At 42.6% G+C, this 17,574-nt stretch overlaps 1 long non-coding RNA gene and 9 other non-coding genes across 10 annotated transcripts; 4 read left to right on the top strand and 6 right to left on the bottom strand.

Moving 5' to 3' along the window:
- Positions 1-1,430: 1,430 nt before the first annotated feature.
- Positions 1,431-3,819, bottom strand: LOC137058836 (uncharacterized). The gene is made up of 3 exons (XR_010900864.1): positions 3,444-3,819; positions 2,296-2,507; positions 1,431-1,680 (listed from the first exon to the last, which is right to left on the bottom strand). It is a non-coding gene; the product is annotated as an uncharacterized lncRNA (long non-coding RNA).
- An 871-nt stretch (positions 3,820-4,690) lies between these two features.
- trnas-gcu (transfer RNA serine (anticodon GCU)) lies at positions 4,691-4,772 on the bottom strand. Its single transcript has one exon. It is a non-coding gene; the product is annotated as a tRNA-Ser (tRNA).
- A 155-nt stretch (positions 4,773-4,927) lies between these two features.
- On the bottom strand, positions 4,928-5,009 carry trnas-gcu (transfer RNA serine (anticodon GCU)). The gene has a single exon. It is a non-coding gene; the product is annotated as a tRNA-Ser (tRNA).
- Positions 5,010-8,163: 3,154 nt separating this feature from the next.
- On the bottom strand, positions 8,164-8,245 carry trnas-gcu (transfer RNA serine (anticodon GCU)). The gene has a single exon. It is a non-coding gene; the product is annotated as a tRNA-Ser (tRNA).
- Positions 8,246-8,874: 629 nt separating this feature from the next.
- Positions 8,875-8,956, bottom strand: trnas-gcu (transfer RNA serine (anticodon GCU)). The gene has a single exon. It is a non-coding gene; the product is annotated as a tRNA-Ser (tRNA).
- A 392-nt stretch (positions 8,957-9,348) lies between these two features.
- trnas-gcu (transfer RNA serine (anticodon GCU)) lies at positions 9,349-9,430 on the bottom strand. Its single transcript has one exon. It is a non-coding gene; the product is annotated as a tRNA-Ser (tRNA).
- Positions 9,431-10,307: 877 nt separating this feature from the next.
- On the top strand, positions 10,308-10,448 carry LOC137058964 (U4 spliceosomal RNA). The gene has a single exon (XR_010900924.1). It is a non-coding gene; the product is annotated as a U4 spliceosomal RNA (small nuclear RNA).
- A 1,640-nt stretch (positions 10,449-12,088) lies between these two features.
- Positions 12,089-12,229, top strand: LOC137059014 (U4 spliceosomal RNA). The gene has a single exon (XR_010900973.1). It is a non-coding gene; the product is annotated as a U4 spliceosomal RNA (small nuclear RNA).
- A 2,098-nt stretch (positions 12,230-14,327) lies between these two features.
- On the top strand, positions 14,328-14,468 carry LOC137059009 (U4 spliceosomal RNA). Its single transcript, XR_010900967.1, has one exon. It is a non-coding gene; the product is annotated as a U4 spliceosomal RNA (small nuclear RNA).
- Positions 14,469-17,135: 2,667 nt separating this feature from the next.
- On the top strand, positions 17,136-17,276 carry LOC137058961 (U4 spliceosomal RNA). The gene has a single exon (XR_010900922.1). It is a non-coding gene; the product is annotated as a U4 spliceosomal RNA (small nuclear RNA).
- Positions 17,277-17,574: the final 298 nt, after the last annotated feature.

Here is a 17,574-nt window from a genome sequence, read left to right as displayed (position 1 = left end):
GAAGACACTGCAGTTCCAGTGCGAGCATATTTACGTTGGCAGATAACTGCCTCACCCTCTTGATTTTCAGGCTCCTGGAACTCAATGGCAACGTGTCCATGTTCATCAGGTGCAGATGGGAGCTCTCTAGGCTTTGGCAGTGGCTCCTTTGCCAAACCAACAGGCTGGGGAAGCTCCACCCCTTGTAGCAAGGTGTCCCTGTCAGTTCTTCTCTGTCTGTCAAGAAGCCTGGGAAAGAAAAACAAACATTTTCAGTTAGATAAGAGCAGAACTGCTTTTAAAATGGCAGCTTTACCCAGAAAACATTCATAAAGAATATTTAATAAAAACAAATCAGTTGAGATTTGCTATGTACACTAAACTACTCCAATTTAGCAAGCTGAAATCCAACGCACCATGAAGACACTGTGGTGTTGTTCACTCTAACTAGCAACAAGTTGGTTTGTTCCAGTAGCTCTTTTTGCCTCTTTAAGACGAGCGATGTCCTCCTTGTCCCATTCAAATATACAGCTGGACAACTTGGAGCAGAAAGTGCCATACAGTGGATGGTGCTCCGTTGTAAGACCAGCAGTGAACCGCCGCATGAAGTGGAAGACGTCAAGTCGCACTGTGACCTTCCATGGTCGAAACCAGGTAAGAACTTGAGTCACGCCTACACCGATGAGAAACAAGGCATCATTTTACACATGGTTCTAAAATTATAACAAACACCTAGGGATGGCATGTAAATTCACTTTCCAAAAAACATGCCTGAAATGGTTGCATTCCTATTAGGTGAAGACTTATGTTAACAAACCTGTCTCGCTGCAGCAGTCCCTGTCAACGTAAATTACAACTGGCTCCGGCTCTCCAGCATCCTTGTATCGCTTTACGATGCCCTGACACAGGTCATCTAGGCCAGCTCCCTCACCAGTGGTTAAGACACAGTTTAGGACTTGGCCAAACTCATTGCCAACGTTTGTCATCCAAGTAGCAGTGTCCGCAATGCCACCAGCTAGCTTTTTAGTGATCTATATAAAAACATATATATACACACACACACACACACACACATTATAATCAGATATAATTACTGAACATCAGGTGAAGTTAACATGCATTTGCCTCCTTTTATATACATTTACCTTCTTGGTAGAGTCTAGCTTCAGGATGTTACCATCGGTTGAGGTTATGACACCCTTTAGCTCCTCAAGGTGACTCACGATCTCGTTTGCATGGACGGTCTCAAAACACTGTGCTAGAGGTAGTGGGCAAAATGGCGGTGGCTGCTGATAAACCACTTCTGTCTGTGTCAGGGCACATCTCTCTTTGTGAAACTCACAGTCTGTCAGATCTCCGTCAGAACTCCGTCGTGCCCACTCCTCGCTGTGAACTTCCTAAAGAGCTTGCTGCAAGAAACTGGAGCTGTTCCCAGCAGTTCTGGGCTTTAACAAAGTCACACACCTCCTGTCGAGAGCCAGCTGTGTGGTAAGAACAGCGGGGAACTTGTTTCTGTGGGAGGGATCCAGTTGGTTAAGGACCTCTGAACTCCAAGGACAGACAGGAATCATACATTTGCTGCAGCGAGGGTAGTCTGCTCCAATCAAGACCACACATAATTGAACTACTCTGTGGGACTGGTCGTTGGCCTGCACTGCCCTGAGGTCCTGCTTCCATCCCTAACAATGTCTGCTCTGCTGACTGCAAAAAAAATGTTAATGTTTTCCCCAGGTCTGAAAATATTGCCAGTATAGTTAAACTAAATAATTTTTAGCCTTATAAAGCTGCATCATTTGGTATACAAATACCTAATGCATGTAAATGATCAAAATCCAAACTGCTGAAAAGCGTAAAAAAAAAAAAAAATGAATCCGTTTGTTTGCTCTTTTTTAAGTCAAACTACTTTCAGTATAATTGTAGAAACACCCACCTTCAGATCTTTGTGCAAATCTTTTTAATGTGTGAGTGCAGTTTAAGTCTCTTACTAAACTGTAATAAAGACCTCATTGATGTACCTTACAAGCAAAGAATTCACCTAGTATACTGACAGCATCTTCACTAAAATGCACAGCATTGCTTAGTTTTGCCTGTGATTAAAACTAATGTTATTTTTCAAGTTTGAGCTCCATATTTTCACTATATCATACTATAGGAGCCACAACATGATGCACAAAATATGATGCTCAACAAAAAACTCATCTTTTCTAATTAAATTGTAAAAAAAAAAAAAAAAAAAAAAAAAAATTATGGGGAAAAAAACTAAAATTAGTAATGATCATCAGCATAAATAAAATAATCACATTTATCACCACATACCTTATGATAACCACATTTGCAAGGGATTCTTTTTCCAAAGATATCATATGCACAGGTCAGATTGTGTAGTGGACACTTATTAATTCGGTCCAAGGCATCCTTCCATTTCTTTGCCCCAGGCTTCTTGCCTGTTGTGAAGTGGTACTTCCCTTGGGCATATTTGCACATGATGTCATGCCAATACGAGTCAGGTTTACCCGTCTTACTCATGTCTATAAATATGAAACAACACTGTAAATATCAGACTTACATTACTTTTGGGAAATACTTGATATAAAATCTGAAGAAAAGTGTTAGGCACAAAAATACAACAGACATTTTTAGGTAGAGGATGGATGATGTCCATCATATTTGACACATTGATGATTGTTTGATTATAGACATGGGTGGTTGTTTAAGTATTTAAATTGTATTTCTGTTCATTTATTTGTGTAAAAAGATTTTTTTTTTTAACTCTATGCCAAATACAATGAACGATAACATTACACTAAACTCAAATAAATACATTGAAAACAGTACAAGTCAACATAATGTAAAAAAAAGCCAAGTTTATATAATATTTATGCAAAATGTATAAAATATTTAGTTACTAAAGTCATGTGGCAGTGTAGATTTGTCTGACATATCTTTAAAATGCTGCTTACCTTTACTTAAGAGATTACATGTTGTATTTAGATTAATTATTTGCATAGACAAATAATGATGAATTTTAAAGCATATATTTGACTACATGGGTGGTTGTTAAAGTATTTAAATTGTATTTCTGTTAATTTATTTGTGTAAAACGATTTTTTTAACTCCATGCCAAATACAATGAACGATAACAGTACACTAAACTCAAATATATACATTAAAAACAGTACAAGTCAATATAATGTAAAAAAAGCCTAGTAATTATGCAAAATGTATAAAATATTTAGTTACTAAAGTCAGGTGGCAGGCAGTGTAGATTTGTCTGACACATATCTTTAAAATGCTGCTTACCTAAAGAGATTACGCTACCTGTTGTATTGAGATAAATTATTTTACAAATATTGACAAATATTGATGAATTTTAGAGCATATATCTGACTGCTTTGGTACGCAACGTATACGTGACGATATATTCTAACTCTTTCAGGTTAAAATATATGTTAAACTTAACTTACCTGCTCGTTATCCGAAGATATTAGTTTTGAGGTAACGTTAATGATGGGGTTGGTGTCGGTGATAAAAGATGATAAAAGATGATGAGTCATTCGAATACATGGCGCTCTTTTTATGACTGTAGTCACATGACTATATTTCGGCCAATGACTGCTTTGCCCCGTTCAGCCAATGAACGTTTTGCCCCGTTGAGCTCTGTTCGGATACTGTTAGGACTTAACCATTGACTGTTAGGATTGTTAGGATTGTGTTCGGAATTGTTCGGAATATGTTAGGACTTGTTTCGATTGCGTTCGGAATTGTTAGGAGTGCGTTCGGAATTGTTAGGAGTGCGTTAGGAATTGTTAGACCGGCCGATCGCTGGAAGGAACGGCCACCTCGTCACACGTCTGCATCAAGCTGGGCTCTGGTGTTTTTCTGCAGCTATGTTTAGGATGATTACTTTAAAGTAGTTAAACGTTAAAGCGGTGGTAAGTACGTTAAAGCAAAGTGCTTTAAACAACTTTGCCTGGGACTCTCGAACACTAAAGACAACCATCGTTGAGGATGGGATTCGAACCCACGCGTGCAGAGCACAATGGATTAGCAGTCCATCGCCTTAACCACTCGGCCACCTGGTCACGCGTCTGCATGAAACTGGGATGTGGTGTTTTTCTGCATCTATGTTTAGGATGATTACTTTAAAGTGGTTAAACGTTAAAGCGGTAGTAGGTACATTAAAGCTAAGTGCTTCAAACAACTTTGCCTGGCACTCTCGAAGACTAAAGACATCAAACGACGAGGATGGGATTCGAACCCACGCGTGCAGAGCACAATGGATTAGCAGTCCATCGCCTTAACCACTTGGCCACCTGGTCACGCGTCTGCATGAAACTGGGATGTGGTGTTTTTCTGCATCTATGTTTAGGATGATTACTTTAAAGTGGTTAAACGTTAAAGCGGTAGTAGGTACATTAAAGCTAAGTGCTTCAAACAACTTTGCCTGGCACTCTCGAAGACTAAAGACATCAAACGACGAGGATGGGATTCGAACCCACACGTGCAGAGCACAATGGATTAGCAGTCCATCACCTTAACCACTCAGCCACCTCGTCACGCGGCTGCATTAAACTGGGATGTGGTGTTTTTCTGCAGCTATGTTTAGGATGATTACTTTAAAGTGGTTAAACGTTTAAGCGGTGGTAGGTACATTAAAGCAAAGTGCTTCAAACAACTTTGCCTGGCACTCTCGAACACTAAAGACATCAAACGACGAGGATGGGATTCGAACCCACGCGTGCAGAGCACAATGGATTAGCAGTCCATCGCCTTAACCACTCGGCCACCTCGTCACGCGTCTGCATGAAACTGGGATGTGATGTTTTTCTGCATCTATGTTTAGGATGATTACTTTAAAGTAGTTAAACATTAAAGCGGTGGTAAGTACGTTAAAGCAAAGTGCTTTAAACAACTTTGCCTGGCACTCTCGGACACTAAAGACAACCATCGACGAGGATGGGATTCGAACCCATGCGTGCAGAGCACAATGGATTAGCAGTCCATCGCCTTAACCACTCGGCCACCTCGTCACACGTCTGCATGAAACTGGGCTCTGGTGTTTTTCTGCAGCTATGTTTAGGATGATTACTTTAAAGTGGTTAAATGTTAAAGCGGTGGTAGGTACATTAAAGCAAAGTGCTTCAAACAACTTTGCCTGGCACTCTCGAACACTAAAGACATCAAACGACGAGGATGGGATTCGAACCCACGCGTGCAGAGCACAATGGATTAGCAGTCCATCGCCCTAAACCACTCGGCCACCTCGTCTCACGTCTGCATGAAACTGGGCTCTGGTGTTTTTCTGCAGCTATGTTTAGGATGATTACTTTAAAGTAGTTAAACGTTAAAGCGGTGGTAAGTACGTTAAAGCAAAGTGCTTTAAACAACTTTGCCTTGCACTCTCGAACACTAAAGACAACCATCGACGAGGATGGGATTCGAACCCACGCGTGCAGAGCACAATGGATTAGCAGTCCATCGCCTTAACCACTCAGCCACCTTGTCATGCGTCTACAAGGAACTTTGGCTCTGGTGTTTTTCTGCAGCTATGTTTAGGATGATTACTTTAAAGTAGTTAAACGTTAAAGCAAAGTGCTTTAAACAACTTTGCCTGGCACTCTCGAACACTAAAGACATCAAACGACGAGGATGGGATTCGAACCCACGCGTGCAGAGCACAATGGATTAGCAGTCCGTTGCCTTAACCACTCGGCCACCTCGTCACGCGTCTGCATGAAACTGGAATGTGGTGTTTTTCTGCAGCTATATTTAGGATGATTACTTTAAAGCAGTGGTAGGTACATTAAAGCAAAGTGCTTCAAACAATTTTGCCTGGCACTCTCGAACACTAAAGACATCAAACGACGAGGATGGGTTTTGAACCCACGTGTGCAGAGCACAATGGATTAGCAGTCCATCGCCTTAACCACTCGGCCACCTCGTCACACGTCTGCATGAAGCTGGGCTCTGGTGTTTTTCTGCAGCTATGTTTAGGATGATTACTTTAAAGTAGTTAAACGTTAAAGCGGTGGTAAGTACGTTAAAGCAAAGTGCTTTAAACAACTTTGCCTGGCACTCTCGAACACTAAAGACAACCATCGTTGAGGATGGGTTTCGAACCCATGTGTGCAGAGCACAATGGATTAGCAGTCCATCGCCTTAACCACTCGGCCACCTCGTCACACGTCTGCATGAAGCTGGGCTCTGGTGTTTTTCTGCAGCTATGTTTAGGATGATTACTTTAAAGTAGTTAAACGTTAAAGCGGTGGTAAGTACGTTAAAGCAAAGTGCTTTAAACAACTTTGCCTGGCACTCTCGAACACTAAAGACAACCATCGTTGAGGATGGGATTCGAACCCACGCGTGCAGAGCACAATGGATTAGCAGTCCATCGCCTTAACCACTCGGCCACCTGGTCACGCGTCTGCATGAAACTGGGATGTGGTGTTTTTCTGCATCTATGTTTAGGATGATTACTTTAAAGTGGTTAAACGTTAAAGCGGTAGTAGGTACATTAAAGCTAAGTGCTTCAAACAACTTTGCCTGGCACTCTCGAAGACTAAAGACATCAAACGACGAGGATGGGATTCGAACCCACGCGTGCAGAGCACAATGGATTAGCAGTCCATCGCCTTAACCACTTGGCCACCTGGTCACGCGTCTGCATGAAACTGGGATGTGGTGTTTTTCTGCATCTATGTTTAGGATGATTACTTTAAAGTGGTTAAACGTTAAAGCGGTAGTAGGTACATTAAAGCTAAGTGCTTCAAACAACTTTGCCTGGCACTCTCGAAGACTAAAGACATCAAACGACGAGGATGGGATTCGAACCCACGCGTGCAGAGCACAATGGATTAGCAGTCCGTTGCCTTAACCACTCGGCCACCTCGTCACGCGTCTGCATGAAACTGGAATGTGGTGTTTTTCTGCAGCTATATTTAGGATGATTACTTTAAAGCAGTGGTAGGTACATTAAAGCAAAGTGCTTCAAACAATTTTGCCTGGCACTCTCGAACACTAAAGACATCAAACGACGAGGATGGGATTCGAACCGACGCGTGCAGAGCACAATGGATTAGCAGTCCATCGCCTTAACCACTCGGCCACCTCGTCACGCGTCTGCATGAAATTGGAATGTGGTGTTTTTCTGCAGCTATATTTAGGATGATTACTTTAAAGCGGTGGTAGGTACATTAAAGCAAAGTGCTTCAAACAACTTTGCCTGGCACTCTCGAACACTAAAGACAACCATCGTTGAGGATGGGTTTCGAACCCATGTGTGCAGAGCACAATGGATTAGCAGTCCATCGCCTTAACCACTCGGCCACCTCGTCACACGTCTGCATGAAATTGGAATGTGGTGTTTTTCTGCAGCTATATTTAGGATGATTACTTTAAAGCGGTGGTAGGTACATTAAAGCAAAGTGCTTCAAACAACTTTGCCTGGCACTCTCGAACACTAAAGACATCAAACGACGAGGATGGGATTCGAACCCACGCATGCAGAGCACAATGGAATAGCAGTCCATGGCCTTAACCACTCGGCCACCTCGTCTCACGTCTGCATGAAACTGGGCTCTGGTGTTTTTCTGCAGCTATGTTTAGGATGATTACTTTAAAGTAGTTAAACGTTAAAGCGGTGGTAAGTACGTTAAAGCAAAGTGCTTTAAACAACTTTGCCTGGCACTCTCGAACACCAAAGACAACCATCGTTGAGGATGGGTTTCAAACCCACACGTGCAGAGCACGATGGATTAGCAGTCCATCGCCTTAACCACTCAGCCACCTCGTCACGCGGCTGCATTAAACTGGGATGTGGTGTTTTTCTGCAGCTATGTTTAGGATGATTACTTTAAAGTGGTTAAACGTTAAAGCGGTGGTAGGTACATTAAAGCAAAGTGCCTCAAACAACTTTGCCTGGCACTCTTGAACACTAAAGACATCAATCGACGAGGATGGGATTCTAACCCACGCGTGCAGAGCACAATGGATTAGCAGTCCATCGCCTTAACCACTCGGCCACCTGGTCACGCGTCTGCATGAAACTGGGATGTGGTGTTTTTCTGCATCTATGTTTAGGATGATTACTTTAAAGTGGTTAAACGTTAAAGCGGTAGTAGGTACATTAAAGCAAAGTGCTTCAAACAACTTTGCCTGGCACTCTCGAACACTAAAGACATCAAACGACGAGGATGGGATTCGAACCCACGCGTGCAGAGCACAATGGATTAGCAGTCCATCGCCTTAACCACTCGGCCACCTCGTCACGCGTCTGCATTAAATTGGAATGTGGTGTTTTTCTGCAGCTATATTTAGGATGATTACTTTAAAGTAGTTAAACGTTAAAGCGGTGGTAAGTACGTTAAAGCAAAGTGCTTTAAACAACTTTGCCTGGCACTCTCGAACACTAAAGACAACCATCGTTGAGGATGGGTTTCGAACCCACGCGTGCAGAGCACAATGGATTAGCAGTCCATCGCCTTAACCACTCGGCCACCTCGTCACACGTCTGCATGAAACTGGGCTCTGGTGTTTTTCTGCAGCTATGTTTAGGATGATTATTTTAAAGTAGTTAAACGTTAAAGCGGTGGTAAGTACGTTAAAGCAAAGTTCTTTAAACAACTTTGCCTGGCACTCTCGAACACTAAAGACAACCATCGTTGAGGATGGGTTTCGAACCCACGCGTGCAGAGCACAATGGATTAGCAGTCCATCGCCTTAACCACTCGGCCACCTCGTCACACGGCTGAATTAAAATGGGATGGGGTGTTTTTCTGCAGCTATGTTTATGATGATTGCGTTAAAGTGGTTAAACGTTAAAGCGGTGGTAGGTACATTAAAGCAAAGTGCTTCAAACAACTTTGCCTGGCACTCTCGAACACTAAAGACATCAAACGACGAGGATGGGATTCGAACCCACGCGTGCAGAGCACAATGGATTAGCAGTCCATCGCCTTAACCACTCGGCCACCTCGTCACGCGTCTGCATGAAACTGGGATGTGAGGTTTTTCTGCATCTATGTTTAGGATGATTACTTTAAAGTGGTTAAACGTTAAAGCGGTGGTAAGTACGTTAAAGCAAAGTGCTTTAAACAACTTTGCCTGGCACTCTCGAACACCAAAGACAACCATCGTTGAGGATGGGTTTCAAACCCACACGTGCAGAGCACAATGGATTAGCAGTCCATCGCCTTAACCACTCGGCCACCTCGTCACGCGTCTGCATGAAATTGGAATGTGGTGTTTTTCTGCAGCTATGTTTAGGATGATTACTTTAAAGTGGTTAAACGTTTAAGCGGTGGTAGGTACATTAAAGCAAAGTGCTTCAAACAACTTTGCCTGGCACTCTCGAACACTAAAGACATCAAACGACGAGGATGGGATTCGAACCCACGCGTGCAGAGCACAATGGATTAGCAGTCCATCGCCTTAACCACTCGGCCACCTCGTCACGTGTCTGCATGAAACTGGGATGTGATGTTTTTCTCCATCTATGTTTAGGATGATTACTTTAAAGTAGTTAAACGTTAAAGCGGTGGTAAGTACGTTAAAGCAAAGTGCTTTAAACAACTTTGCCTGGCACTCTCGAATACTAAAGACAACCATCGTTGAGGATGGGATTCAAACCCACGCGTGCAGAGCACAATGGATTAGCAGTCCATCGGCTTAACCACTCGGCCACCTCGTCCCATGTCTGAAGGGACAGAATTCGTGCTTTGCAGCCACTATCATTAACACAACGGAGAAAAAGTTTACCTTAATGTGTTGTAAAAATGTTGAGGTGATGAGAGATTCGAGCCTTAGACTGACCAGCAAGAAGCAATGTATTATTTTGGTTAGGAGACTCACATTTGTGTTGATGGAAGGAGATGTGCTTATGTTTTTTTGTGTGCTGATTTTACTTTATTGGAAAGAACCTAGAGAGAAAGCCTGAGTCTAGAAAAACATAGCATAGCTGGCATTGATCCTACCTCAGAAAATGTTTGCAGTGTCCTTGCACTCTTCATTATCCTACCCAACCTCGTAGAGGGCATGCTGAATCAATCCTGAACTCAAATATGTTCTTAGAGACTGAGCATTATGATCCTGCCCCTTTGCTGCCAGAATACCCATAATTCTCTGCTCCCAGATGTACCGAAGCAGTGCAATTTTTTGAGTGAGAAGAGGACAATGAATAAATCTTTTTGTGCATTTCCCTCGCCTCTTTCATAGTCACACTATGAAGCCATCAGTGCCAGAAGCTGATTGCATAGCAGTTTAAAGCTTGATACCATCCTGTCGTTCCATGTCCAGATATGTGCATCGAAGATGTTGTGATGTTTTAGGGCATTCTTTCGCAGAGGCAATATCGTAGCCTATGAGGTTTGTCCGAGGCGTGATCTTTGCTGGTTGAAAACTTTACCCAATACCCCGCTAGGTTGACTTGAAATACAGTCAGCCTTGGCAATTTTTGTCAGTCTCTTTGGAGACTTATCAACTTGTTGAAAAGAATCCTTTGTTCCTGTTGTCTGCTGTTTCTGAAATGGTTGTGAATCCATGAACACGGAGAAGTTTCGGCTTCTCAGATTTTGGGCTTTTCTCAGCCAATCTCTGTAGTACTTTGGAGTTTCTTACGCCCATGTCCAAGCACCAGAGAAGTTGTTTTATTGATCCTTTAATCAGAATGTTATCAGATATTAACCCAAGCTTTTTTGCTGTTATCAATAAAATGTAATTCAGTTAAAGCTTGCCATGATGTGTTGTAAACAGTTGGATGATGCAAGCAGCATCCGTGCAGTTGACTTTTTTTTACTAGGATCTCCGTAGAGCAAAATGGGCTAGCCTAAATGGGGGTACATTAAAGCAAAGTGCTTCAAAAAACTTAGCCTGGCTCTCTCGAACACTAAAGACATTAAGCAATGAGGATGGGATTCGAACTCACACGTGCAGAGCACAATGGATTTGCAGTCAATATCCTTAACCACTTGGCCACCTCGTCACGCGTCTGCATAAAACTGGGATGTTGTGTTTTTCTGCATCTATGTTTAGGATAATTACTTTAAAGTGGTTAAACGTTAAAGCGGTGGTAGGTACATTAAAGCAAAGTGCTTCAAACAACTTTGCCTGGCACTCTCGAACACTAAAGACATCAAACGACGAGGATGGGATTCGAAGCCACGCGTGCAGAGCACAATGGATTAGCAGTCCATCGCCTTAACCACTCGGCCACCTCGTCACGCGGCTGCATTAAACTGGGATGTGGTGTTTTTCTGCAGCTATGTTTAGGATGATTACTTTAAAGTAGTTAAACGTTAAAGCGGTGGTAAATACGTTAAAGCAAAGTGCTGTAAACAACTTTGCCTGGCACTCTCGAACACTAAAGACAACCATCGTTGAGGATGAGATTCGAACCCACGCGTGCAGAGCACAATGGATTAGCAGTCCATCGGCTTAACCACTCGGCCACCTCGTCCCATGTCTGAAGGTCCCATGTCCCGTCCCATGACAGAATTCGTGCTTTGCAGCCACTATCATTAACACAACGGAGAAAAAGTTTACCTTAATGTGTTTTAAAAATGTTGAGGTGATGAGAGATTCGAGCCTTAGACTGACCAGCAAGAAGCAATGTATTATTTTGGTTAGGAGACTCACATTTGTGTTGATGGAAGGAGATGTGCTTATGTTTTTTGTGTGCTAATTTTACTTTATTGGAAAGAACCTAGAGAGAAAGCCTGAGTCTAGAAAAACATAGCATAGCTGGCATTGATCCTACCTCAGAAAATGTTTGCAGTGTCCTTGCACTCTTCATTATCCTACCCAACCTCGTAGAGGGCATGCTGAATCAATCCTGAACTCAAATATGTTCTTAGAGACTGAGCATTATGACCCCGCCCCTTTGCTGCCAGAATACCCATAATTCTCTGCTCCCAGATGTACCGAAGCAGTGCAATTTTTTGAGTGAGAAGAGGACAATGAATAAATCTTTTTGTGCATTTCCCTCGCCTCTTTCATAGTCACACTATGAAGCCATCAGTGCCAGAAGCTGATTGCATAGCAGTTTAAAGCTTGATACCATCCTGTCGTTCCATGTCCAGATATGTGCATCGAAGATGTTGTGATGTTGTAGGGCATTCTTTCGCAGAGGCAATATCGTAGCCTATGAGGTTTATCAGAGGCGTGATCTTTGCTGGTTGAAAACTTTACCCAATACCCCGCTAGGTTGACTTGAAATACAGTCAGCCTTGGCAATTTTTGTCAGTCTCTTAGGAGACTTATCAACTTGTTGAAAAGAATCCTTTGTTCCTGTTGTCTGCTGTTTCTTAAACGGTTGTGAATCCATGAACACGGAGAAGTTTCGGCTTCTCAGATTTTGCGCTTTTCTCAGCCAATCTCAGTAGTACTTTGGAGTTTCTTACGCCCATGTCCAAGCACCAGAGAAGTTGTATTATTGATCCTGTAATCAGAATGTTATCAGATATTAACCCAAGCTTTTTTGCTGTTATCAATAAAATGTAATTCAGTTAAAGCTTGCCATGATGTGTTGTAAACAGTTGGATGATGCAAGCAGCATCCCTGCAGTTGACTTTTTTTTACTAGGATCTCCGTAGAGCAAAATGGGCTAGCCTAAATGGGGGTACATTAAAGCAAAGTGCTTCAAAAAACTTTGCCTGGCTCTCTCGAACACTAAAGACATTAAACAATGAGGATGGGATTCGAACTCACGTGTGCAGAAGCACAATGGATTTGCAGTCAATATCCTTAACCACTTGGCCACCTCGTCACGTGTCTGCATAAAACTGGGATGTTGTGTTTTTCTGCATCTATGTTTAGGATGATTACTTTAAAGTGGTTAAACGTTAAAGCTGTGGTAGGTACATTAAAGCAAAGTGCTTCAAACAACTTTGCCTGGCACTCTCGAACACTAAAGACATCAAACGACGAGGATGGGATTCGAAGCCACGCGTGCAGAGCACAATGGATTAGCAGTCCATCGCCTTAACCACTCGGCCACCTCGTCTCACGTCTGCATAAAACTGGGCTCTGGTGTTTTTCTGCCGCTATGTTTAGGATGATTACTTTAAAGTAGTTAAACGTTAAAGCGGTGGTAAGTACGTTAAAGCAAAGTGCTTTAAAAAACTTTGCCTGGCACTCTCGAACACCAAAGACAACCATCGTTGAGGATGAGTTTCAAACCCACACATGCAGAGCACAATGGATTAGCAGTCCATCGCCTTAACCACTCAGCCACCTCGTCACGCGGCTGCATTAAACTGGGATGTGGTGTTTTTCTGCAGCTATGTTTAGGATGATTACTTTAAAGTGGTTAAACGTTTAAGCGGTGGTAGGTACATTAAAGCAAAGTGCTTCAAACAACTTTGCCTGGCACTCTCGAACACTAAAGACATCAAACGACGAGGATGGCATTCGAACCCACGCGTGCAGAGCACAATGGATTAGCAGTCCATCGCCTTAACCACTCGGCCACCTCGTCACGTGTCTGCATGAAACTGGGATGTGATGTTTTTCTGCATCTATGTTTAGGATGATTACTTTAAAGTAGTTAAACGTTAAAGCGGTGGTAAGTACGTTAAAGCAAAGTGCTTTAAACAACTTTGCCTGGCACTCTCGAACACTAAAGACAACCATCGTTGAGGATGGGATTCAAACCCACGCGTGCCGAGCACAATGGATTAGCAGTCCATCGGCTTAACCACTCGGCCACCTCGTCCCATGTCTGAAGGGACAGAATTCGTGCTTTGCAGCCACTATCATTAACACAACGGAGAAAAAGTTTACCTTAATGTGTTGTAAAAATGTTGAGGTGATGAGAGATTCGAGCCTTAGACTGACCAGCAAGAAGCAATGTATTATTTTGGTTAGGAGACTCACATTTGTGTTGATGGAAGGAGATGTGCTTATGTTTTTTTGTGTGCTGATTTTACTTTATTGGAAAGAACCTAGAGAGAAAGCCTGAGTCTAGAAAAACATAGCATAGCTGGCATTGATCCTACCTCAGAAAATGTTTGCAGTGTCCTTGCACTCTTCATTATCCTACCCAACCTCGTAGAGGGCATGCTGAATCAATGCTGAACTCAAATATGTTCTTAGAGACTGAGCATTATGATCCCGCCCCTTTGCTGCCAGAATACCCATAATTCTCTTCTCCCAGATGTACCGAAGCAGTGCAATTTTTTGAGTGAGAAGAGGACAATGAATAAATCTTTTTGTGCATTTCCCTCGCCTCTTTCATAGTCACACTATGAAGCCATCAGTGCCAGAAGCTGATTGCATAGCAGTTTAAAGCTTGATACCATCCTGTCGTTCCATGTCCAGATATGTGCATCGACGATGTTGTGATGTTTTAGGGGATTCTTTCGCAGAGGCAATATCGTAGCCTATGAGGTTTATCCGAGGCGTGATCTTTGCTGGTTGAAAACTTTACCCAATACCCCGCTAGGTTGACTTGAAATACAGTCAGCCTTGGCCATTTTTGTCAGTCTCTTTGGAGACTTATCAACTTGTTGAAAAGAATCCTTTGTTCCTGTTGTCTGCTGTTTCTTAAACGGTTGTGAATCCATGAACACGGAGAAGTTTCGGCTTCTCAGATTTTGGGCTTTTCTCAGCCAATCTCTGTAGTACTTTGGAGTTTCTTACGCCCATGTCCAAGCACCAGAGAAGTTGTTTTATTGATCCTGTAATCAGAATGTTATCAGATATTAACCCAAGCTTTTTTGCTGTTATCAATAAAATGTAATTCAGTTAAAGCTTGCCATGATGTGTTGTAAACAGTTGGATGATGCAAGCAGCATCCCTGCAGTTGACTTTTTTTTACTAGGATCTCCGTAGAGCAAAATAGGCTAGCCTAAATGGGGGTACATTAAAGCAAAGTGCTTTAAACAACTTTGCCTGGCACTCTCGAACACCAAAGACAACCATCGTTGAGGATGGGTTTCAAACCCACATGTGCAGAGCACAATGGATTAGCAGTCCATCGCCTTAACCACTCAGCCACCTCGTCACACGTCTGCATTGAACTGGGATGTGGTGTTTTTCTGCAGCTATGTTTAGGATGATTACTTTAAAGTAGTTAAACGTTAAAGCGGTGGTAAGTACGTTAAAGCAAAGTGCTTTAAACAACTTTGCTTGGCACTCTCGAACACCAAAGACAACCATCGTTGAGGATGGGTTTCAAACCCCACACGTGCAGAGCACAATGGATTAGCAGTCCATCACCTTAACCACTCAGCCACCTCGTCACGCGGCTGCATTAAACTGGGATGTGGTGTTTTTCTGCAGCTATGTTTAGGATGATTACTTTAAAGTAGTTAAACGTTAAAGCGGTGGTAAGTACGTTAAAGCAAAGTGCTTTAAACAACTTTGCCTGGCACTCTCGTACACTAAAGACAACCATCGTTGAGGATGGGATTCAAACCCACGCGTGTAGAGCACAATGGATTAGTAGTCCATCGGCTTAACCACTCGGCCACCTCGTCCCATGTCTGAAGGTCCCATGTCCCGTCCCATGACAGAATTCGTGCTTTGCAGCCACTATCATTAACACAACAGAGAAAAAGTTTACCTTAATGTGTTGTAAAAATGTTGAGGTGATGAGAGATTCGAGCTTTAGACTGACCAGCAAGAAGCAATGTATTATTTTGGTTAGGAGACTCACATTTGTGTTGATGGATGGAGATGTGCTTATGTTTTTTTGTGTGCTGATTTTACTTTATTGGAAAGAACCTAGAGAGAAAGCCTGAGTCTAGAAAAACATAGCATAGCTGGCATTGATCCTACCTCAGAAAATGTTTGCAGTGTCCTTGCACTCTTCATTATCCTACCCAACCTCGTAGAGGGCATGCTGAATCAATCCTGAACTCAAATATGTTCTTAGAGACTGAGCATTATGATCCCGCCCCTTTGCTGCCAGAATACCCATAATTCTCTTCTCCCAGATGTACCGAAGCAGTGCAATTTTTTGAGTGAGAAGGATGGGTTTCAAACCCACACGTGCAGAGCACAATGGATTAGCAGTCCATCGCCTTAACCACTCAGCCACCTCGTCACGCGGCTGCATTAAACTGGGATGTGGTGTTTTTCTGCAGCTATGTTTAGGATGATTACTTTAAAGTGGTTAAACGTTTAAGCGGTGGTAGGTACATTAAAGCAAAGTGCTTCAAACAACTTTGCCTGGCACTCTCGAACACTAAAGACATCAAACGACGAGGATGGCATTCGAACCCACGCGTGCAGAGCACAATGGATTAGCAGTCCATCGCCTTAACCACTCGGCCACCTCGTCACGTGTCTGCATGAAACTGGGATGTGATGTTTTTCTGCATCTATGTTTAGGATGATTACTTTAAAGTAGTTAAACGTTAAAGCGGTGGTAAGTACGTTAAAGCAAAGTGCTTTAAACAACTTTGCCTGGCACTCTCGAACACTAAAGACAACCATCGTTGAGGATGGGATTCAAACCCACGCGTGCAGAGCACAATGGATTAGCAGTCCATCGGCTTAACCACTCGGCCACCTCGTCCCATTTCTGAAGGGACAGAATTCGTGCTTTGCAGCCACTATCATTAACACAACGGAGAAAAAGTTTACCTTAATGTGTTGTAAAAATGTTGAGGTGATGAGAGATTCGAGCCTTAGACTGACCAGCAAGAAGCAATGTATTATTTTGGTTAGGAGACTCACATTTGTGTTGATGGAAGGAGATGTGCTTATGTTTTTTTGTGTGCTGATTTTACTTTATTGGAAAGAACCTAGAGAGAAAGCCTGAGTCTAGAAAAACATAGCATAGCTGGCATTGATCCTACCTCAGAAAATGTTTGCAGTGTCCTTGCACTCTTCATTATCCTACCCAACCTCGTAGAGGGCATGCTGAATCAATGCTGAACTCAAATATGTTCTTAGAGACTGAGCATTATGATCCCGCCCCTTTGCTGCCAGAATACCCATAATTCTCTTCTCCCAGATGTACCGAAGCAGTGCAATTTTTTGAGTGAGAAGAGGACAATGAATAAATCTTTTTGTGCATTTCCCTCGCCTCTTTCATAGTCACACTATGAAGCCATCAGTGCCAGAAGCTGATTGCATAGCAGTTTAAAGCTTGATACCATCCTGTCGTTCCATGTCCAGATATGTGCATCGAAGATGTTGTGATGTTTTAGGGCATTCTTTCGCAGAGGCAATATCGTAGCCTATGAGGTTTATCCGAGGCGTGATCTTTGCTGGTTGAAAACTTTACCCAATACCCCGCTAGGTTGACTTGAAATACAGTCAGCCTTGGCAATTTTTGTCAGTCTCTTTGGAGACTTATCAACTTGTTGAAAAGAATCCTTTGTTCATGTTGTCTGCTGTTTCTTAAACGGTTGTGAATCCATGAACACGGAGAAGTTTCGGCTTCTCAGATTTTGGGCTTTTCTCAGCCAATCTCTGTAGTACTTTGGAGTTTCTTACGCCCATGTCCAAGCACCAGAGAAGTTGTTTTATTGATCCTGTAATCAGAATGTTATCAGATATTAACCCAAGCTTTTTTGCTGTTATCAATAAAATGTAATTCAGTTAAAGCTTGCCATGATGTGTTGTAAACAGTTGGATGATGCAAGCAGC

The sequence above is a fragment of the Pseudorasbora parva genome, chromosome 22, assembly GCF_024679245.1.
Source record: "Pseudorasbora parva isolate DD20220531a chromosome 22, ASM2467924v1, whole genome shotgun sequence".
Lineage (NCBI taxonomy): Eukaryota > Metazoa > Chordata > Actinopteri > Cypriniformes > Gobionidae > Pseudorasbora > Pseudorasbora parva.
Note: the sequence above shows the minus strand (reverse complement) of the source record. Positions and strands in the feature narration are given on the sequence as shown.